The sequence below is a fragment of the Dendrobates tinctorius genome, unplaced genomic scaffold (assembly GCF_039654945.1).
Source record: "Dendrobates tinctorius isolate UK_male_01 unplaced genomic scaffold, ASM3965494v1 ptg000027l, whole genome shotgun sequence".
Taxonomy (NCBI): Eukaryota; Metazoa; Chordata; class Amphibia; order Anura; family Dendrobatidae; genus Dendrobates; species Dendrobates tinctorius.
In genome coordinates, this window is record NW_027361695.1 from 11,033,769 (window position 1) to 11,058,936 (window position 25,168).

Below are 25,168 nucleotides of genomic sequence, written 5' to 3' on the forward strand. Positions count from 1 at the left end.
CGACGGTGTCCGGTTCCCCGCCACTGTCGTTAAGCGGCTGTACCTTCCGCCGCGCTGCACTCTGCAGCACCTCTTGGCATTCGCGGCTGCGATGCCACACGCCGGCTGGCCCTGTGAAGTAACAGGCCCGGCGTCTACGCCTTATTTTACTCTAGGGCGTCTCTGTGCCTAAACAGAGTCTGTCCTAGCACCTCGGGTGACGTCAACCCGAGCGCAGTACTCCGCCTCCTAGCGAGTCTGACATTATCCAGCAGCGGTCTTTACATCTACCGCACGGTGGACCCCGGGCGGCGAACGCACCTCCTATTATTTGTATTTGGTGCGTTCCGCCGTCCCTAACAGCGTGTTAGCAGATTTACACAGTATTGTAGCACAATTGGGTTTGTCTCAGAGTCCAGGAAGAAATTACCAGCAACGTGAAAGATTAACCAAGCAATATCGCACAGCTGGGTTTTTCACCGGGACTAGCCAGCAGGGTAGAAATATTATGAATAATAAAGCGGAGCTGGGTTTGGCGGGAGGTCCAGTGGAAGAAGTTACTTCATTTAGCAGCAGCACTCGGCAGCATCTCACTGCCTTAGCCAGCCTATAAGTCCTGGGAGCGTGACCTCACAGAAGCACCAGGTTGCCACTGCAACCTGATGAGCAGAAGAGCAGAGGTGAAACAGGCTGGAGAAGGATGTAAAGCCCACATTGAGAGCCAGGGCAGGTGAGTAACAGTAGGTTGTATAGATGTCCAAAATGGCTGCACCATAGGGATTTTTGTTACATAAGTAGCTGCAATATAAAATTATTAGATTCATGATTTCTCTTCGACACACTTACATCTAATTAATTAAACTAGCATTAAAGACTTTCCCTTTAATTTTTTTTTCTAACAAGAGACCCACTGGGACACCGGCACTAAACAGTTTCTTTCCCATTAACCAGAAGTAATTAATACCATGACTACATTTTAGACTTTACAGCAAATTTTTGCATATTTGATGTTCAAACAGTAATAACCTCAGCATTTTCTAACTGGCGCCACGCGGGAATTAGAACAAGGCAGAGACATGTTACATTGTCGTCTCTTACAGTTTATATCTATCCTGCTAATAAAAAGTTTTGTTCTATTCCTGGAACAAAGGGATTTGCGTTAAATAAACCAGTGGTGCCCAGTATGTTTTCCATCAATTAAACACAAGAGGACGTATTACCAAAAATAAAATTTATAATAATGTTAAATTAAATATATATATGTATAATACAAATAAAACACCCCTTGGAAAGGATAGATGGCAGACCATCCGGATTAATACAAGAAAAAGACTACTGGAAATGGGGAAGATAAAAATGGCAGGCTCAGTAATGAAAATAAAAATAAAATTATTTAAATAAAGTTGGCAAATACATCATTAAAATAGCCTTTATTAATAATGGCATAAAATAGAACAACATCAGAAAAAATACATATGTGCATAAATAAAATACAATATAAAGGCACACAAACCGCTAATATATAAAAATTATAAAATAAAGCACCACCAACCAATGGACAGATAGCCCCATATAACATAGTTTAAAGTCATGGTGGCACATATAACATATAAGTAATAATATATAAGACATATAATTTAAAACAGGTAGAAGGCAAAAAAATGGCCAAATAAATAATTTAATAGAATAATAAGAAGAAATCACTCCATATAAATAACATATTATTAATGCCAAAACAAAAGAGCAACAGAGACTAAGTGGTGTAGACTTAAAATAATGAACTACCCACTAATCCTGAAATAGTGCTAAAACAAGCATAAATACCTGGATGCTGTGAATAACAGAAGCGGTGTGCCACAAACGCGCCCAAACGCGCGTTTCGGAAAAATGTATCCTTTGTCAGGGGGTGGGCTATTTTAATGATGTATTTGCCTATTTTTATTTTATTAATTTTATATTTTATTTTCATTACTGAGCCTGCCTTTTTTATCTTCCCACTCCCAGTAGTCTTTTTCTTATATTCTCAATCAAGTAGTGTGCGTCTATGGAATAATGGGAAGCGCCACCTTTACAGATAATATCACAAAATTTGCAAAATGGTAATTGAATAATATAGCTTTATTCTAGGTAATCGCTTGGGTTGGACGACTGCTGGGAGTCAATGAAGTGCAGTCACAAGTCCTCAGCAGTTGGGACGCCAGATTCCACCTTCTTACCTAGATCTCCTCCTGTGCGCTATTATAATGATATATAATACCTGTACAAAAATGCTCAAAATTAGTAAAGAATATATTTTTTCATGGCTATCAAATTAATTAAAAGCATAGCCTCAGACATACAAAAGTCAGACATATAAAATACTAAAAGTAGGTAAACGATAATAAGAAAACTTCCTTGGGTGAATACTACAAAACAATACAAAGTTTATATTGTGTACACAGTATTAAGGACAGATACTCAAAAGGTACAAGCCAAAACAGCCTGTCCTGTATAAGTTAAGACCTTCTAAAGTACATACGGATAAGGAGGGAGATAGTAATAATAAATAATAATAAATTTTATTTCTATAGCGCCGACATATTCCGCAGCACTTTACATTTCGGAGGGGATTTGTACAGACGATAGACATTACAGCATAACAACAATCACATAGATTATAACAAATACCAAGAGGAATGAGGGCCCTGCTCGCAAGCTTACAGTCTATGAGGAAAGAGGTAGACACGAAAGGTGGGTGGTAACAGTTGCCCTGATTGTATGGACCAGCCATAATGTTAAGTGTGTAACAGTACAGACACAGAGGGCTAATGGATGCATAAAGCATGTGGGAACATGATGCGCGGAACCTGGTTATGGTAAAACTTTTGGCTGTGCCACACAGGGATAAATTTGGTTAATATGTTGAGGCGATAGGCTAGTCTGAATAAATGCGTTTTCAGGGCACGCTTAAAATTGTGGGGATTGGGGACTAATCGTATTGACCTGGGAAGTGCATTACAAAGAATTGGCGCAGCACGAGTAAAGTCTTGGAGACGGGAGTGGGAGGTTCTGATTATTGAGGATGCTAACCTCAGGTCATCAGCAGAACGGAGGGCGCGGGTAGGGTGGTATACTGAAACAAGGGAGGAGATGTAGGGTGGTGATGAGTCATGGAGAGCTTTGTGGGTGAGGGTAAAAAGTTTATACTGAATTATGGAGTGGATGGGTAGCCAGTGTAATGACTGGCACAAGGTAGAGGCATCGGTGTAACGATTGGTGAGGAATATAATCCTGGCAGCAGCATTCAAGACAGATTGGAGAGGGGAGAGTTTGGTAAGAGGGAGACCGATTAGAAGAGAGTTACAATAGTCGAGACGAGAATGAATAAGAGAAACAGTAAGAGTTTTTGCAGAGTCAAAAGTAAGAAAAGGTCGAATTCTAGAAATGTTTTTGAGGTGCAGATGACAAGAGCGAGCCAGTGATCGAATGTGGGGGGCAAAGGAAAGCTCGGAATCAAGTATGACCCCAAGACAGCGGGCCTGTTGCTGGGGAGTAATAGTGGATCCACACACAGAAATGGCAATGTCGGGTATAGGTACATTAGTAGAGGGAGGAAACACAAGGAGTTCAGTCTTTGACAGGTTCAGTTTCAGATATAGTGAGGACATGATGTTAGACACAGCGTTTAGACAATCGCCGGAGTTTTCTAGAAAGGCTGGCGTGATGTCAGGAGAAGAAGCGTATAATTGGGTGTCATCAGCATAGAGATGGTACTGGAAACCAAATCTACTGATTGTTTGACCAATAAGGGGCAGTGTACAAGGAGAAGAGGAGGGGGCCTAGAACGGATCCTTGAGGAACCCCAACAGTAAGGGGAAGGTGAGAGGAGGAGAAACCGGCAAAAGATACAGTAAAGGAGCGGTCAGAGAGATAGGAGGAGAAGCAGGAGAGAACGGTGTCCTTGAGGCCGATGGAATGGAGCATAGTGAGGAGGAGCTGATGATCCACAGTGTCGAATGCGGCAGAGAGATCCAAGAGAATTAGCATGGAGTAATGACCATTAGATTTAGCTGTTAGTAGATCATTAGAGACTTTAGTGAGGGCAGTTTCAGTAGAGTGTAAGGAGCGGAAGCCGGATTGGAGAGGGTCGAGAAGAAAGTTATCAGAGAGATAGCGGATAAGACGGCAGTGGACCAGGCGTTCCAGGAGTTTAGAGATGAAGGGAAGATTAGAGACAGGTCTATAGTTAGCGGCACAGTTTTGGTCGAGGGATTTTTTTTAAGTAGTGGATGTATGATGGCATGCTTAAATGAGGAGGGGAAGATACCAGAAGAGAGAGAGAGGTTAAATATTTTAGTTAGGTGAGTGGTGACAGCAGGGGAAAGGGACTGGAGGAGATGTGACGGAAATGGGTCACTGATGCAAGTGGTTGGGCGAGAAGATGCAAGAAGCCTGCTTACTTCTTCTTCTGTGACTGGTTCAGAATCAGAGAGTGAGCTAGATGCAGTGGGGGAGGGAGGACAGTGCATGGTATGAGGGGATTGGGAGATAATTTCCTGTTGGATCTGGTCAATTTTTTCTTTGAAGTAATTGGCCAGATCGTCAGCTCGAAGCTCCGTGGTTGGGGCCTGTACTCTTGGGTTGAGTAGAGAATGAAAAGTGTCAAAGAGACGTTTAGGGTTATTGGACAGTGAAGTGATGAGGGTGTTGAAATAGGTTTGTTTTGAGAGGTGAAGGGCAGTGTTGTATGTTCGAAGCATAAACTTATAATGGATGAAATCTTCGGGTAGACTGGATTTTCTCCACAGACGTTCGGCGCACGTGGAGCACCTCTGCAGGAAACGTGTTTGCACCGTGTGCCAGGGTTGTCGCCGTCTGCGTTGTGGTGTTCTATGTATAGGAGGAGCAAATTCATCCAGGGCACTTTGAAGTGTTTCATTGTAATGCTTCAATGCAGAATCAGGACATGAGAGGGAGGAGATAGGGTCCAATGAAGACTAAGTTCTTCATAAGTTTCTGGGTGTTAATGGCCTGTATGTTTCTATAAGTATGGACAGTGGGGGTGACCTGAGCAGCCTGGCAGTTCTTGATGGAGAATGAAAGAAGGTTGTGGTCAGAGAGCAGGAGAGGGGAGTTTGCAAAATCATCCACTGCACAAAGCCGAGAGAAGACCAAGTCGAGGGAGTTTCCATCTTCATGCATTGGAGAATTAGTAAGCTGCGAAAGGCCAAATGAGGAGGTTAGAGATAAAAGGTGAGTAGCAGATGGGGAGAGGGGAAGAGCAATGGGGATGTTGAAATCGCCCATGATGAGGGTAGGGATGTCACAGGAAAGAAAATGTGGAAGCCAAGTGACAAAATGATCCAGGAACTGATGGGAGGGGCCGGGAGGACGATACACCACTGCCACTGGCATGGAGAAGGGGGTGTAGAGTCTGACGGCATGGACCTCAAAAGAAGGGAAGACAAGTGAGGGTAATTGAGGGATAACCTGAAAGGTACATTTTGATGATAGGAGCAGACCAACGCCTCCACCTGTACGTCCTTGCTCATTGGCTGAAAAAAAAAGTCACGTGCAAGCATTCTGGGAAATCCAACTTTGGCATTCGTTTTGCCGACCGCATGGCCGACTTCACGCTGTGGTCGGGTTTCGGTCGGCGAAACCCGACGTTGGCATAAGTCGGCGACCTATGAATCTGGCCGACCTGTTTCTCTCGACTCTAATCTGTAGAGCTTCTATCCTGCACTTATTTCCACTTCATTCACTTTTTTCTTTTTCTACATCTTATTTTCTCTGACCTCCCTGAGATATTTTTTTTGCTGTGAAAATCTAATGTGCCCTGCTGCTATCTCTACTACTGAGGGAAGGGAACAGAGAGTAATCGTAACCAGATGGATTTGTAACATTTTTTCTGACCACTCAGCAGAAAATGAATAGGAAATATTTAAAGGGAGTCCAACCCCGAAATGCATTTTAAATTGGCTTCATAGTGTTACAGGGTCTTAGTCCCAATAACCACCATACTAGGACTGTATCTGTTACTCATATAGTACATGAGAAAATAACTTTTAATTCATATGCATTTGACTTTGGTGCACCCTTAGTGTGGCCAAGAGTTTTATTTCCACCTTGACATATTGGGACCTTCTCTCGCTTCTGATAGACAGTACTCACTTCCCAGAATGCTGCCAGAGTTTGTGCTGCCACACGCGCACGCAATGACCATGCTCGTTCTCCTCCCTGTCTCCTTTCTTCTGACGTCGCTCTCTACACTTCTGGATTTTTGGGAGCAAATGGGGAATTCTAAAAGAAAAAAAAAGTTCCATGTGAAAGTGCATATTACCTATAAAAAAGTGATGGGCATCTTCATAAACATGAAACGTAAAGGAGCAAACCGTTTTCTGCGGCGTCTCTAGTTAAAGGGGTTGGTTGAGTTGGATAATTCTCCTGTTCATGGAATCATAGAATGTTAGAGTTGGAAGGAACCTCAACCAGTAGGCATTCAATTTTGTTGCAGCACTCCCACAGGGCGAAATAAGTATTACATGGAAATTAGTGGGCTGTTGGAAGTGTTGGGTCCTCCAGAACATTCTTTGTAACTGTTCTTGACTATGGCCAAAAATGATGATCCTAAAAGGGAGGACTCTTCTGATTCTAGACACTTTCCTTTTTTTTTTTAGACTCCATAATAATTTTTAGTAGGAGCTCCTTTACGGTGCGGTGTTTTGCCGCTCAATAGAGACAAATTGCATCCATACCCTTTACATAACCTTTGGTCAAATTTTTCTTCTTCCTATTTTTTGTAACAATGTAGAGCTCTGCACAGATTCCCAGCATATTTCTTGTACTTCCAAAGGCTTTTACTACGTCTCTAGAGATGTGTTTGGATTTCTTCATCACTGCTATGGTAGAAACGCCGATGTATCTTATCACTGAAGGTAGAGTAGAACTGCCGTTGAGAGGTTGTGAAGTTTTTATGTTTATTGTTATGTCTTTTTCCTGTAAGTAATAAACTTTCTCCTGGTAAGAGATCCACAAGATGCGCACGGGACAGAAACGAGATAAAGAATGGGGCCGGGGAGACAGATACCAGGAACCTAAACATAATGAAGTTTTCTGCTGATTGATTTTGTTATAGGAGTGAGATGGGGAGGAGGAGAAGCCAAAAATTACCAGAAAGTCCCATAAAATGTAATAATTATCAACTTTATTAAATGATCAATAAGACAGGTATGGGGAGACGTGGACAGTTAGCATAAGACTAACATGCACCAAATGGTGCGTAGGACACACAGAACCAAGTGAGCCAATGTTTTCCACAAAACAGTTGTATTAGTAGATTAGCAATGTGCTGAGAGTAAGAGTAGGTGGGGAAACCCTGCAGTGTATTACCAGGTACTGAGTACAAGCATCATGTGCAAACTGCACTGGCCACATAACAATGAAGTTGTATGCTTATAATATTAAAAGGGTAATTGTACCTGGAAAGGAACACAGGCAGGGGCTCACAGGGTCTGTGCGTCCGCCCCAACGCACGTTTCAGATGCTAGCCTTCAACGATGCTTGAGAAAGGCTCATTGTAGCAGAAACGTTGCAACACCATCAGGGCTATTAAAGTTCCTTTTGTATTTTGGTAAATACTGGAGTGCTGCCTCTTTTTCATTTTTAGATAGATAGATACCTTTGTGATACTATATTATTATTATTATAGCACCATTTATTCCATGGCGCTTTACATGTGAGGAGGGGTATACATAATACATACAAGTACAGTAATCTTAAACAATACAAGTCACGACTGGTACAGGATGAGAATATATACCTATTGGGAGTGCATTATACTATATAGAGGCCTATGAGGAGTGCATTATACTAGAGGCCTATGGAGAGTACATTATACTATAAAGAGGCCTATGAGGAGTGCAGTATGCTATATAGAGGCCTATGTGGAGTGCATTATACTATATAGGGGCCTATGGGGAGTGCAGTATACTATATAGAGGCCTATGAAGAGTGCATTATACTATGTAGAGGCCTATGGAAAGTGCATTATACTATATAGGGGCCTATGTGTAGTGCATTATGCTATATAGAGGCTTATGGAAATGCATTATACTATATAGAGGCCTTTGGGGAGTGCAGTATACTATATATAGGGCAATGGGGAGTGCATTAAACTATATAGCGGCCTATGGTGAATGTAATATACTATATAGAGGCCCATGGGGAGTGCATTTTACTGTATAGAGGCATATGGAGTGTGCATTATACTATATGAAGGAATATGGGGTGCATTATACTATATAGAGGCTAATTAGGTGGCGGGGGGGCCATTATATAGTATGTTTATTACAGTGAGGGGGCCATCATACAGTGAGGGTTCATCCTACAGTGTGGGAGCTAATGTGGGGTCTTTGTACAGTCTGGGGGCCATCATACAGTGTTAGTATTGGAGCCATCAAACAGTTTGGGGGATACTAATGTGTCAGCATACTGTGTGTGGGGTGCTATACAGTGAGGGGGCATTATACTGTGTATAAGAGAGAATCATACTGTGTAAAGGAAAACTGTATAAGGGGGAGACTCAGGACATTGTTAAATGTAAAGTGGCCACTTATTGTTACAGAGGAACTCAGGTTATTGTGACTGCGAAAGGGGCACACACAGGGCATTATTACTTTCTAGGGGCAAAATGTGGGCACTGTTTTCTAGGGCACGTACATCCGGCATTACTATATTTTAGAGGACTGTTTTACCATCTAGAGGTGACACAGAACCACGCAGCAGCGGCTCAGTATTGGGGTATTAGCAGGAAGAGGAGGTTGTGCAGGTTGGGAATAGATGGGGACGGTGCCGGAAATATAAGAAGTGATATGTGTCTTTGTTGTAATCTCTGCAGACGAGTCCAGGCTGGAGAACTTGTTATGTCGGTCTGGGCCAGATGGAAAAGACGGGAAAAGTGAACGACTCCATCAGAAAGAACATCAGCTGTAAGTCACTATCTGTAATTGTAATGTAAGCTCCTATATGTTCAGCAGCATTGGTATCTAACACTATATGGGCACCATATGGCGGTAATATCAGTGTTGGTCTTTGTATAGAGATTATTTTCAGTAGCAACACAGTCATGTCCTGAGGTCCTCTTACATCCACTATTAGCGTGCACCACCATAGTTGTAATCAGGGTTACTTGGTTAGGGGCACATACAGAAGTTTCCCCCACCCTCCGAACCAAAACCCATAGCTACGCCTCTGCTATAAACTATAGCTACTTCTCCAATATAATTGAAGGTACTTTTAGTAGGGGCAGCACGGTGGCTCAGTGGTTAGCGCTGCAGTGGTTAGCGCTAACCACTGGGGTCCTGGGTTCGAATCCCACCAAGGACAACATCTGCAAGGAGTTTGTATGTTCTCCCCGTGTTTGCGTGGGTTTCCTCCGGGTACTCCGGTTTCCTCCCACACTCCAAAGACATACTGATAGGGAATATAGATTGTGAGCCCCATTGGGGACAGTGAAAAATGTGTGAAAACTGTAAAGCGCTGCGGAATATGTTAGCGCTATATAAAAATAAAGATTAAGATTATTATTAGTATCAGTCAGTTAGACATGAAGAGACCCCCCTAAGTTCATATTCTCAGGATACGAGTTCCCCATCTTTCTGTAACTTCAGTGATTCCAGAAACTAATGTAATCGGAATATTGGAGGCCAGTGATCGGTACTGGAGCGGGATGATATGTCTCAGATGCTAAAGGAAGGATCATCCCAGGTGATGATGATTCAGCATACGTTTCGTAATGAAATAGTAGATTCCCTAAGATCTTAGGGATGGCAGTAAATGAATGCAAACTGGAATGAAGTCTTTCTGTAGTTCTGGTAGTTCATGTATAGTGTCGGTCTGACAGCGGTGACAATTTCTGTCAGTAAGGTTCATTTGTAGACCACAAAGTATGCACGCCCGCGTGATTCTTTATGCACGCAAGAGCACAAACTCATCTGCCCGCTGCATTTCAAGATGCAGAGACATAATTACCATCTAGTTGTCATTCATGAAGTCTTGGTTGAAATGATGTATGGTTCCTGACCCTTCACTACATTCAGTACAGGGTGGACAAGTCTTGTTTATCACGTTTAAACGGTTTGTCCTTATCTCACTTTTATATTTACTTATTTTTTCACTGAAATGGGTGCAAAACTGTAATTAATTTTACAAAATATTGTTTATTGTGGATTTCAAATGACAAAATGATTCATGATTTAAAAAGTAACAATTTTTTTTTTCGGAAATAAAAAGTACAAGAGAAGATAAGAAAATTTGCAAAATATCTTATTAGACACAAAAAAATTCTCCTCTTGCCTATGGCACTAATTCTATACTTTGAATTTGCCTTGTAAATTTGTCTTCCATGAAGACAGGCTATTATCATCAGATCACTGAGGGATCAGATTACAGTTGCTGCCTATAAAGATCTATAGAGAAATGAGAGGAGAAGCTGCAGGAACACAGAGACAGCGAAACACAAGCCGGACTGGGACTAAAATTCAGCCCTGGCATTTGAAGTTACACAGGCCCACTAGTCACATGGTGACTATATAATATCTTTGTACACTTGTAGTTTACAAGAAGTGAGAGGAGATTAACACAACTATATAACATGTAGTCAGAGCTGTGCCCAGTATTTCAGCTCAGTCCTATTTATTGCTTTTAGGTACAATACTCCTCCCAAATCTCTGTCCCCTTTTGTATGCATGATTACAGAATTCCTGGCAGAACTGCTCTCTATTGGGCAACCAGACCCCCTGGTCATAGCCGCCCCTATCATACCTCCCAACTTTTGAAGAAGGGAAAGAGGGACAAAGACTGCGGCGCGCGCAGCGCGCTGCTGCAAATTTTGGCCACGCCCAGCCACACCCATTTCACAACTAGTCACACCCATATCCACACCTAATCGCACCCATTTAGCACTGCTGATCACACTGACTGGTACTGAGGGCACAGTGGCTGGCATTATGGGCACACTGACTGGTACTAAGGAAGAGAGAAAACAGAGAGAGAGAGAAAAAAGAAAACAGAGAGAGCGAGAAAGAAAGGGGAAAGAAAGAAAGAACAGTGAGAGAGAAAGAAAGAGGGGAAAGAAAGAAAGAACAGAGAGAGACAGAGAAAGAACAGAGAGAGAAAGAAAAAGAGAGAAAGAAATAAAGAAAGATTCTACAAAGATACTATAGCAGCCCGGCTCCCATTGTAGTGCCCACCTGAGCCTCCCGGTGCAGGACCTATCATGATCCGCTCACTTGGCCAGCATCCCCGATTCCAAGGCGATCCTGCTGTCTGCGCTGTCGGAGGAGGACACGGTGATGGATCTGAAGCATTCCTGGTTCCGTCACAATCTCCTCAAGAAATTATCTCATTTCCGGTCAGCTTCCAGCACATCACTTCAGGTGGAACGTCATGTGTGTGTTTTAAAATGCTCCTCGGGGCTCTGCCGTGTACTCCTGTGTCCGTGGGAAAAGCCAGCTTTGTATGCTTTCTACACACACGGCTCCACTCTGTCCACCTCGTACACGCGTGGCTCCTCTCCGTACACCTCGTACACACGGCTCCTCTCCGTACACCTCGTACACACGGCTCCTCTCCGTACACCTCGTACACACGGCTCCGCTCCGTACACCTCGTACACACACGGCTCTTCTCCGTACACCTCATACACACACGGCTCCTCTCCGTACACCTCGTACACGCGCGGCTCCACCTCGTACACACACGCGGCTCCTCTCCGTACACCTCGCACACATGCGGCTCCGCTCCGTACACCTCATACACACACGGCTCCGCTCCGTACACCTCGTACACACACGGCTCCGCTCCGTACACCTCGTACACACACGGCTCCTCTCCGTACACCTCGCACACACGCGGCTCCGCTCCGTACACCTCGTACACACAGCTCCTCTCCGTACACCTCGTACACACGCGGCTCCTCTCCGTACACCTCGTACACACACGGCTCCTCTCCGTACACCTCGTACACGCGCGGCTCCACCTCGTACACACACGCGGCTCCGCTCCGTACACCTCGCACACATGCGGCTCCGCTCCGTACACCTCATACACACACGGCTCCGCTCCGTACACCTCGTACACACGCGGCTCCGCTCCGTACACCTCGTACACACGGCTCCGCTCCGTACACCTCGTACACACGCGGCTCCTCCCCGTACACCTCGTACACACACGGCTCCTCTCCGTACACCTCGTACACGCGCGGCTCCACCTCGTACACACACGCGGCTCCGCTCCGTACACCTCGCACACATGCGGCTCCGCTCCGTACACCTCATACACACGCGGCTCCGCTCCGTACACCTCATACACACACGGCTCCGCTCCGTACACCTCGTACACTCGCGGCTCAGCTCCGTACACCTCGTACACACGGCTCCGCTCCGTACACCTCGTACACACACGGCTCCTCTCCGTACACCTCGTACACGCGCGGCTCCACCTCGTACACACACGCGGCTCCGCTCCGTACACCTCGCACACATGCGGCTCCGCTCCGTACACCTCATACACACACGGCTCCGCTCCGTACACCTCGTACACACGCGGCTCCGCTCCGTACACCTCGTACACACGGCTCCGCTCCGTACCCCTTGTACACACGCGGCTCCTCCCCGTACACCTCGTACACACACGGCTCCTCTCCGTACACCTCGTACACGCGCGGCTCCACCTCGTACACACACGCGGCTCCGCTCCGTACACCTCGCACACATGCGGCTCCGCTCCGTACACCTCATACACACGCGGCTCCGCTCCGTACACCTCATACACACACGGCTCCGCTCCGTACACCTCGTACACTCGCGGCTCCGCTCCGTACACCTCGTACACACGGCTCCGCTCCGTACACCTCGTACACACGCGGCTCCTCTCCGTACACCTCGTACACACACGGCTCCTCTCCGTACACCTCGTACACGCGCGGCTCCACCTCGTACACACACGCGGCTCCGCTCCGTACACCTCGCACACATGCGGCTCCGCTCCGTACACCTCATACACACACGGCTCCGCTCCGTACACCTCGTACACACGCGGCTCCGCTCCGTACACCTCGTACACACGGCTCCGCTCCGTACACCTTGTACACACGCGGCTCCTCCCCGTACACCTCGTACACACACGGCTCCTCTCCGTACACCTCGTACACGCGCGGCTCCACCTCGTACACACACGCGGCTCCGCTCCGTACACCTCGCACACATGCGGCTCCGCTCCGTACACCTCATACACACGCGGCTCCGCTCCGTACACCTCATACACACACGGCTCCGCTCCGTACACCTCGTACACTCGCGGCTCCGCTCCGTACACCTCGTACACACGGCTCCGCTCCGTACACCTCGTACACACGCGGCTCCTCTCCGTACACCTCGTACACACACGGCTCCTCTCCGTACACCTCGTACACGCGCGGCTCCACCTCATACACACGCGGCTCCGCTCCGTACACCTCGCACACATGCGGCTCCGCTCCGTACACCTCATACACACGCGGCTCCGCTCCGTACACCTCATACACACACGGCTCCGCTCCATACACCTCGTACACACGCGGCTCCGCTCCGTACACCTCGTACACACGGCTCCGCTCCGTACACCTCGTACACACGCGGCTCCTCTCCGTACACCTCGTACACACACGGCTCCTCTCCGTACACCTTGTACACGCGCGGCTCCACCTCGTACACACACGCGGCTCCGCTCCGTACACCTCGCACACATGCGGCTCCGCTCCGTACACCTCATACACACGACTCCGCTCCGTACACCTCGTACACACGCGGCTACGCTCCGTACACCTCGTACACACGCGGCTCCGCTCCGTACACCTCATACACACGGCTCCGCTCCGTACACCTCGTACACACACGGCTCCGCTCCGTACACCTCGTACACACACGGCTACGCTCCGTACACCTCATACACACACGGCTCCGCTCCGTACACCTCGCACACACACAGCTCTGCTACATCCACACACGCGGCTCCGCTCCGTACACCTCATAAACACGGCTCCGCTCCGTACACCTCGTACACACACGGCTCCGCTCCGTACACCTCGTACACACACGGCTACGCTCCGTACACCTCATACACACGCGGCTACGCTCCGTACACCTCGTACACACGCGGCTCCGCTCCGTACACCTCGTACACACACGGCTCCGCTCCGTACACCTCGTACACACACGGCTCCGCTCCGTACACCTCGTACACACACGGCTCCTCTCCGTACACCTCGTACACGCGCGGCTCCACCTCGTACACACACGCGGCTCCGCTCCGTACACCTCGCACACATGCGGCTCCGCTCCGTACACCTCATACACACACGGCTCCGCTCCGTACACCTCGTACACACGCGGCTCCGCTCCGTACACCTCGTACACACGGCTCCGCTCCGTACCCCTTGTACACACGCGGCTCCTCCCCGTACACCTCGTACACACACGGCTCCTCTCCGTACACCTCGTACACGCGCGGCTCCACCTCGTACACACACGCGGCTCCGCTCCGTACACCTCGCACACATGCGGCTCCGCTCCGTACACCTCATACACACGCGGCTCCGCTCCGTACACCTCATACACACACGGCTCCGCTCCGTACACCTCGTACACTCGCGGCTCCGCTCCGTACACCTCGTACACACGGCTCCGCTCCGTACACCTCGTACACACGCGGCTCCTCTCCGTACACCTCGTACACACACGGCTCCTCTCCGTACACCTCGTACACGCGCGGCTCCACCTCGTACACACACGCGGCTCCGCTCCGTACACCTCGCACACATGCGGCTCCGCTCCGTACACCTCATACACACACGGCTCCGCTCCGTACACCTCGTACACACGCGGCTCCGCTCCGTACACCTCGTACACACGGCTCCGCTCCGTACACCTTGTACACACGCGGCTCCTCCCCGTACACCTCGTACACACACGGCTCCTCTCCGTACACCTCGTACACGCGCGGCTCCACCTCGTACACACACGCGGCTCCGCTCCGTACACCTCGCACACATGCGGCTCCGCTCCGTACACCTCATACACACGCGGCTCCGCTCCGTACACCTCATACACACACGGCTCCGCTCCGTACACCTCGTACACTCGCGGCTCCGCTCCGTACACCTCGTACACACGGCTCCGCTCCGTACACCTCGTACACACGCGGCTCCTCTCCGTACACCTCGTACACACACGGCTCCTCTCCGTACACCTCGTACACGCGCGGCTCCACCTCATACACACGCGGCTCCGCTCCGTACACCTCGCACACATGCGGCTCCGCTCCGTACACCTCATACACACGCGGCTCCGCTCCGTACACCTCATACACACACGGCTCCGCTCCATACACCTCGTACACACGCGGCTCCGCTCCGTACACCTCGTACACACGGCTCCGCTCCGTACACCTCGTACACACGCGGCTCCTCTCCGTACACCTCGTACACACACGGCTCCTCTCCGTACACCTTGTACACGCGCGGCTCCACCTCGTACACACACGCGGCTCCGCTCCGTACACCTCGCACACATGCGGCTCCGCTCCGTACACCTCATACACACGGCTCCGCTCCGTACACCTCGTACACACGCGGCTACGCTCCGTACACCTCGTACACACGCGGCTCCGCTCCGTACACCTCATACACACGGCTCCGCTCCGTACACCTCGTACACACACGGCTCCGCTCCGTACACCTCGTACACACACGGCTACGCTCCGTACACCTCATACACACACGGCTCCGCTCCGTACACCTCGCACACACACAGCTCTGCTACATCCACACACGCGGCTCCGCTCCGTACACCTCATAAACACGGCTCCGCTCCGTACACCTCGTACACACACGGCTCCGCTCCGTACACCTCGTACACACACGGCTACGCTCCGTACACCTCATACACACGCGGCTACGCTCCGTACACCTCGTACACACGCGGCTCCGCTCCGTACACCTCGTACACACACGGCTCCGCTCCGTACACCTCGTACACACACGGCTACGCTCCGTACACCTCATACACACACGGCTCCGCTCCGTACACCTCATACACACACGGCTCCGCTCCGTACACCTCGCACACACACAGCTCTGCTACATCCACACTGTAAATCCTGACCCCACACATACTTACCTCAACCAGCACCATGACAACAGCAAAGCAGAGTCTTGCAGACGGTAGAGGCAAGGCTGAGCGCACAGGACCTGTGATGAGGTCACAGGAGGGGCGGAGTCAGGGGTGACATGTTCGGGGGTCTGGACAAAGGCTCCTGATCATGTGACCCCCCTGACTCCTCCCCTCCTGTGACCTCATCACAGGTCCTGCGAACAGAGCGAGCAGGCAAGCGAGAGCGACGCTGTGAGTGGCTGCGGGAGGGAGGGGGTCTCATCTCATGCGGGGGCGAGGATGGGGGGCGTGGCGGCTTATCTCCCTGCAGTGCGGGAGGAACTTGGAAACTATCACCGCCATGCCCGCAGAGGGCCGGCGGCAGGAGCAACAGTGGCCGCAGCAGCTGGCAAGCGGCCAGATGATCGGCGCTGCCCGCGGCCCACGTGACAGCGGCCCAGCGGGAAAATGCCCGGTTGGTTATATTGCCAATCCGGGCCTGCACACAGAGATGCACCTACATCTACATTTAATTCAGCTATTCACACTAGAGGATAGTCTGATTTCAATGCAATGCAAAGCATTTACCTTAAAGGTCAAATTGATCAAATTGTGTAAGCCCAACGGCCAGTGACAAGGTGACTTCTGCAGTTGGGAAGCTAAAGTTAAAACGTAGGCTCCTTTTACATTGAATTTTGCCCATATTCCATGGCCCCATTGGGGCTTGCTTCCGAACCCCCTGCAAAACAGTATTCAGATGAATGTGCCAATGGGACCATTGATTATAATGGTGTGGACACAGTTAGTGTGTGCTCTGACTTGCTTCTCTTTCTGGTCTACATGCCTACTGGAGGCGGCCGCCTCCATTAGACATATACACCCTAGGTGTCTGATTGTCCGCCCTCCATTAGACGTATACTCCCTGGGTGTCTGGTTGTCCGCCTCCAGAAGGCGTATACACCCTAGGTGTCTGGTTGTCTGCCTCCAGTAGGCGTATACGCCCTAGGTGTCTGGTTGTCAGCCTCCAGTAGGCATATACACCCTAGGTGTCTGATTGTCCGCCCTCCATTAGACGTATACTCCCTGGGTGTCTGGTTGTCTGCCTCCAGAAGGCGTATACACCCTAGGTGTCTGGTTGTCTGCCTCCAGTAGGCGTATATACCCTAGGTGTCTGGTTGTCTGCCTCCAGTAAGCGTATATGTGGCGCCCCCTGGACTATGGTCGCCACAGTGGCATTACCTTCCTCCTAGGGAGTGTGATGTCATGCCTGGAAGCAATGAAGGGTCTCTCTAGCAGTTAATCAATACACACAACACAGTTCCCACTCCAGGCCAACAGAGGGTGCTCTGAACCAAAACTGGGGGAAGAGCTGCTCTCTGGGGGCCAGGAAGGGGAAAAATTGAGTGAGTTCTGTGAGGAGGGCGAAGTGTGTGGACGTAAGGAGAAGAGCGGGGAGATTGAGCAGAGAGTTGAGGCTCATTCCCAGCTAGAGCGCATGATCTGGAGCCTGGTCTCCAAGGTTGTATGGATACTGACAGTCCTGTAACAGAAACCAGAGGAATAGGAAGCTGTAAATGCTCTATTCCCATCTAAAACTCGGAGGCACCACAGCGACGTGTGAGCCAAAGGAGATAGAAGGCTACAGCTGTCTGCCATACGAGGTAGTTCTAAAGAGAATAAGCAAGTGGAACTTCAGTGTAACACCGTACTGCAAGTACCTAAAAATAAGCGCTAGAGAGGAGACCACACAACCCATCTGACAGAGAGATTCCTAAGTTGCTTCCAGGCTAATCAGCTCCTGTGCCATCTGTAATCTGGACCCTGGACTGCACTTACAAAGTAAAGGTAAAGAAACTACATTCTGCTGTGTCCTTGCCTTCTTTCTGCAACTTCTTCAGCACTGCTACATCTCTGTGCCAGACACTGCACCCTCTTCCTCAACACCTATTCTCTTCATCTACTCTGCCCTGGGACTGTAGCCCTGCCTGTGGAGGGCTATAACATCACTGCTGCACCACACCATCTGTCCCAGAGGATCCGTCTGCAGCGTCGGCTTAACATCTTCATTGCCGAACACCACAGGTGGCGTCATGAATCATTCATTCATAAACTTTAATCGTTATCCACTCGTTCAACCATTCCCCTTTTACATGGGCGCCCAGGGCCACGGACCGGGTCACTGCTGCTGTGACACCTCCCTCTGAGAGACCGGCCTGGTACCGAGTACCCCACAGCCCTGGGGGGCGACCCATATACACCTTGAGTGTCTGGTTGTCTGCCTCCAGTAGGTGTATACGCCCTGAATGTCTGGTTGTCCGCCTCCAGAAGGCGTATACGCCCTAGGTGTCTGGTTGTCTGCCTCCAGAAGGCGTATACGCCCTAGGTGTCTGGTTGTCCGCCTCCAGTAGGCATATACACCTTGGGTGTCTGGTTGTCTGCCTCCAGTAGGCGTATACGCCCTACAATGATGCACATCAGAGCACTTGTTGACTCTGTCGGCACCAGAATATTCTATGGCTCCGTCGGTGCATAAACCCGAATCCAGTTTTGTGGTGGGTTCGGATGTAAGCCCTGATGAGAGCAAGAAACATGGGCAAAAACGCAACATGAAAAGAGTCTTACCTCTCCTCTATCTAGGGCTACAAACAAAGTGCAAGTTTCATCTCTAATTAAAAAGAACTCTGGGCAGCTATGAGGAGAGCTCAGATAATATGGTTAGAAGGGTACATTCCCCTCTGAACTAGTTGCCTTGCATCTGGCAGATGGGCTCACAAAGTTTGATCAAAATGTGTTCTAAGAAGCTCAAATTTAAATTTGACTTATTATAAAAGTTAAATAATCTTCTAAGAGCCAGGGGTGTTTTCCTTTTTTGAGGAACTTTCTGAATGTTTCAAGAGGGTTGGCAAGTATATAAAAAGTTAAAGCAGTTTAGTCTGTGGAATAGGCACTCATGAATCATTTTCACAAGTCACATTATGTGTATATCACTACAAAAATAAGTCCAAATCAAAAAAGGAAAAGGGAACAGATAAGAAGTGAAATGGGAATTTAACTGTCCCTACTCTGTTAGGACAAAGAAAATTCAGACATGTGTTTCGCTGGATTACCAGCTTTATCTAGAGACACCAGCTATTGTATCTACAAGTCAAGGTACATCAATAGCACCTAGTACATGATAACAGGTAGTCGTGGTTGACCTGCTGCTTCTGCCCACTCTGGCACCCTACAGGAAAATAGTGTCCCGGTCCCAATGTGGTGCAGTGTATGGGGTGTATCACACCTTCTTGTGGCCCACAGGCCTCCACCGGCTCCAGGCTTTCATCTTCCAGAACCTTCGCAGCACACAATGCAGGGGACACTGAATAAGTTAAATCAGTTAAGCTTTTACTGGGCAGGTGACGGTCATTACAATGAAGCATGTAGGACAAGGAACAACATGTTACAGTCTTTCCCACGGGTACCAGAGATAACTTCAGCCCTAATTCTTAGTATGGGTAGAACATCTCTCTTGCTAACCCCTCTAGCATTAGGAATTCTTCTCCACCACAAGCAGTGGACCCGGATTCCATCACCTCCCGACTTTGAGAATCTGAGTCCATCTTTCCCTGCAGTTTCGCAGGCTTAGTGCATCCAAAGGCCCCAAAGTCCATCTCGAGGTCCCCAGGCCGACAGACGTATTTGCATGGAAGGGTTCTATGGCAATCCACTGTCTCGTGTAACAGGCTCATGATGGCCTTAGCAGCTCAGTGCTTATGACCACTGCTAGCACTTTCTCTAACTGCTCTTCAATTTGACAATAACTCTTAGTACCCCCCTCCCATATTTGAACCGGCCATCACAGTTAACCCTGTCTAGGATACACTGCAGCCTTGCTTTCAGATAACATACATTACTGTAAAATACATTTAACCACTTGGGGTGTCAGGTAGTAGAACGCCCGCTATACCACTCCTACTGTACAATGGACACAAGTATTACACGCACACAGTTTTAACTTTTTAATTCCGGAGAATTTAAATTTACATTTTGTATTCACTATTCTTTTCCTATCTTTTCTCTTTTTCCTTTTAGGATTTGAAAAAGTAAAATAGAGAATGTCAAAGTTTACACAGAGGTGGGGGGAAAGGAGGTTTTGCTTTTAGGGTGGAATTACCTTTTAGAAGGGTTTTCCCCAAATTCAAAGTTAATCCCGATCCATTAGATAGGGAATAACTTGTTTGTCTGTGACTACTGGAATGGAGTTCCACTCCGAATGGAGCAGAGGTGCGTATGCTCATCATTCACTCCACAGATGGAGAAATCAAAGTATAGTTCTGGCAGTCTCATTGACAATTAATGGAGTATTTTTTGGAACCATTGGGAATCCCAGAGCTAGCCTTCAACCCCTAGTGATCAGCAAGTTATCCCCTATCCATAGGATGGCTTCCAATCTTGCCAAAAAAAAACCTTTAAGGCAACAGGTCTTGATTTCGGCTACTTCAGTGCTCCTGACCTATTGGGTTTATATAACACAGATTAAGACGTGGGACAATGGTCCATATAAAGTTCATATGTAAAAACTTTAGGAGAAAAATTCCACATGAAAATAGAAACTGATGCTCACACGTGGTGGGCCTTTTGTCACACTTTTTTTGGCTCATGTCTGAATTAAATTTCTGTGATTTACTTGCCAAAACCAAGACACAAGTGTTCACATTGTGAAATTTCCTGTCTTTTCATGTGCTGGAAAGACACTGCATTGTCTTAGATGTATTTTAGAAAGAAATTCCGACCGATGTGTCTCTGCCAGGAACACGACAAACATGGAAAAAGAAGAAGCTGCCAGCACAGGAGGTTGGACGTGTTATAGCTACTACAGTATGAGACCTGCTCGGAGTAGGGGTTGTATTTGTCACCCACACACATACCTCTGAGGAGGATCTATCTATGTCATTGTTTTCAATCCTGTCCTGTTTGGGAATCATTTGACTGATTGGTTATTTTCTTTCTCTTCTGCCCAAAAACAGAAGTATCTCAGATGGTTGAGCAATAATCTCAATGTGCTCCTGTAAGGAAGTTCAAGCCTACTAGAGTTTCATCAGGGGTGGCCCTCTTCTTTCCATCGCCTAAGGCGGCTTCTGAAGTTGCATACGTTCCAACACTTTTACATAAACTTACGTAACACATTTGTCAGTGCACACCTTATTGTATAATACTAGAAATGGCATCTCTTCCTTTATCCCATGTCAGCTGCAATGATAGACACTGCCCGCGGAAAAAAGTGGCGCTTGATTTTCGAAGAAAAATAAAATAAATCTTTGGACAACACTATTTAAGCTATGGTCAGTTATGTACGTTCCTTGACATGTACTTCAATGAAATAGTGGGTCAGAGTGTCACGATCCATTTTTGGATCTGTGGCAAATCTGGATTCTCACATTAAAACTTTTTTCCTTTCAGGCCATCGGGAGTTAATGTCATTTTTTCCTTCCGGTGGCCACTGGTGTAATTACATTGCTGCTGAGTTTGCTGATGCAGGTGATGACCACTCCCACCTTCCTTCTAAAGGTCACCTGATGTGTCACCTGGTCGTCGGTGTTAGAGTTCATTCTGCAGCGACCATGCTGGGAGAAGGAGCTTGCTGGGAGTAGGGGTGCCTCAGAAAGCTAAGTGTTGTTTTCCTTTACCTAGTCTGTCATATTTTCCTTTGTGCTGTATTAGTGCAGCGGTGGGACCAGTGTCCTCACTTGCCAATGCCCTACTTAGGGATAGGTGCAGGGCAAGCGAGAGCTTAGGTATCCTGCTCGGTGACAGGTTGAAAAAAACCTGTATAGGGACGTCAGGAGATCAGTGCACATCCTTAAGAGAGTGCAGGAGGTGTCCATTTCCCCATTCCCTATCGCAGGGCCCACCATTGTAATTGTGTCCCTGGGGTTCCCGTGTTTGTTGTGCTGTTGGTGACCGCCCTACTGTTGGGTTGTTTCATACGGGTCAGTCACTTTCGTGACATTGTGTCAGACTACACTGAATTTATTTGTAGTCCATTACCAAGGTGACAGGAGCAAACTTTTAATCAAGGCTATGTGCAAATGTTAGATTCCTTACAGGTTATGATCAAGGATACCTTGTCGGTTGGCAGCAGGCATGCCGGTGAGCGGTTTTCTTGGCAATGAGCGAAACCAGGTTGGATCTGAGACTCCTGGAATAAGTTTGGCAGCGTGGTAAAGAATCGATCCAGGAGACTCATTGGGATGGCTCCAAGGTGGTGTGTCTTCTGATGTTAATCCTTAACTTTTGACAGGAGATGTGGCCTTTGCCAGCCAGATACCCATGCCACTGTCACCTGGATATTAGCTAATAGTTATGACAGATCCAGTTGACAATAGGAAGGTGAGCGTCACGACCAAACTGAGCATATGATAAAAGGGTGAGAAGGTTGGGATGGGGATAGTCAGGTCCAGGAAAGTCAGACACAAAACAGGAAAATAGCCAGGAGAGTTGCCCCACAGGCTTATAACCAAACATTTGAAAATTGGAGTAAATCCCCCTCTAAGGATGCAGATATCATGAGCTGTGCAGAATTCTGATATTTTGGCTGATCAGCAGAGGAAACAGATTAGCGGCATCCTACAATCAAGGTAATGCCAAATCTCCAGACGCCTGCCTGAAAAATGTTACTGACACAGAGTTTCTTTCATTGTTATTGTGGCGCCCCCAGGGGTATGGCCGCCACAGTGGCTTTGCCTTCCTCCCGGGAGGGTAATGCCAGACTTGGAAGCAGTGAGGGGTCTCTCTCGCAGTTAACCTATACATGCAACACAGTTCCACTCCAGGCCAGCAGGGGGGACTCTGAACTGGAATTGAAGGGAGGAGTGCTCTCTGAGGGCTAAGAGGAAGGAGTGGTCAGTTAATGTGAGGAGGGACACGTGTGCAGACGTGTGGAGAAGCGCGGAGATTGAGCAGAGAGGAAAGGCTCATCTCCAGTGAGAGCGCATGAACTGGAGCCTGGTCTCCACGGTTGTATGGATACTAACGGTCCTGCAACAGACACCAGAGGAGTAGGAGGCTGTAAATGCCCTACTCCCATCTAAGACTTGAGGGCACAACAGCAGCTTGGATAGTGAACCGGGACTCAGAAGAGAGGAGTCCCCGAGAGAGGCTACAGCTGTCTGCCGTGCAAGTAAGGTTCTTGAGAACTTCTGTCAGGAGGAACTCCAGTGCAACTCAGTACTGGGAGTACTTCATTCGAATAAGCGCTAGGAAGGAGACTGCACAGCCCATCTGCTGAGAGAGCATCCCCGAACTGCTTCCAGGCTAGCCTGCTCCGTACCATCTGTAATTAGGACCCTGGACTGTATTTATCAAGTAAAGATACAGAAATTGCATCCCGCTGTGTCTCTGTCTGCTTCCTACTTTTCCAGCACTGCTACATCCCCGTGCCAACTACATCTACACTGCCCTTGGACTACAGCTTCACCTGTGGGAAGCTTTTACATCTTTGCTGCACCATACTATAAATCCCAGTGGATCTGCATGCAGCGTCGGCTTAACATCTCACTTGCCGAACACCACAGGTGGCGTCACGAACTATTCCATTAACTACAAACCACCATTCAACACCCATGATTACTTGGGCGCCCAGGGCCACGGACCCGGTCACCGCTGCTGTGACACATCCCCCTGACACCGGCCCGGTACCGAGTACCCCACGGCCCTGGGAGGGTGACCCATTATATTGGCTACCTTGTAACAAAAAGAAAAACAAATATACACGTAAAAAGGGTTTTCCAGTACTTGATATTGGTGACCCTAGGATAGGGCTCGATCAGCTGCCGGCGGCTATAGCAGGGGCCACAATGTGACGGAGAAGAACACCTCTGCTCGCCATCCTGGAATGGCGCTGATCTGTTTGAGTAAAGTGTGGCGTTCCGCTCTGTCAAACTCCGGGTCACTGCCAGAAATGTTGGAAGGTGAAAGTGTCAAGAGTTGGACCTCAACCGATCTGATATTCATAACCAATGTATTGGATGTCGGTGTAATGGAAACCCCTTCGAGTTCACATTCTGCCTAATAAATAGTCATTTTCGATAGGAATATACATACTAAGTATATAGCTGACCGAGCAAGATTTGCCATATTATATTTCACAGAGTTTTGAGGTCACTTTGACCAGTGATTTCCCTAAAGCGAAATCCTGCCGCATCTGGAGATTTGTATATTTAGCTTTCCATTTTATTTGGACGTCACTTAGGCTTTGAGTTAAGCGATGGATCAATGCTTGGTCCAATCTTAATACAGCTGTGTTTAATGTTTAGACCTGTAGCCTGTTACATCAAATGCTGGACTGTACGTTTCCAAGCCGGCAGCTCCGCTCTAGGAACATGTCATAAGATCGCAAAATGTTAAATATTATTTTTAAAGTGGTGAGGACAGCCCCGGACTTTGAAGCTATTGTTTGGGTCTTACAGTAAAATAAACTCACTGACAAATTACAGCACAACAACACTTAGTCACGGTGGAAGCGACTTCCCACTATTCCACCATCCAATATATACCAGGCTGCCCACATCGCAAGAAATACTGATTTCCTCCAAACATGTACAATGTATAAGTGTTAGGTGTTATGCTATAATATTATATATTAATGACAATCCACATATAACAAGGGAGAGAAAGAAAGAAAGAAATAGAGGATGGAAGAGAGGGATGGATGGTAGAGGAAGCAATGGAAAAAGGAAGAAAGCAAGAAAGGGAGGAAGGAAAGAAATAAGGAAAATAGGGAGGGAAAAATAGAAGGAAGGATGAGGAAGAGATGTAGAAAGGAAGGAAGAAAGCATTAAAGGCAGGGAGAAAGTAAAAAGGAAGGAAAAAATGGGAGGAAAGAAGGATGGAAGAAAGGAGGAAAGGAAGGAAGGGAAGGATGGATGGAAGAGGAATAGTTGGAGAAAGGAAGGAAGCAATAAAGGTAGGAAGAAAAGAAAGAGAATAAATAGAGGAAGGAAGGAAGACAAAGAAAGGAAGGAAGAAAAGTAGGATGGAAG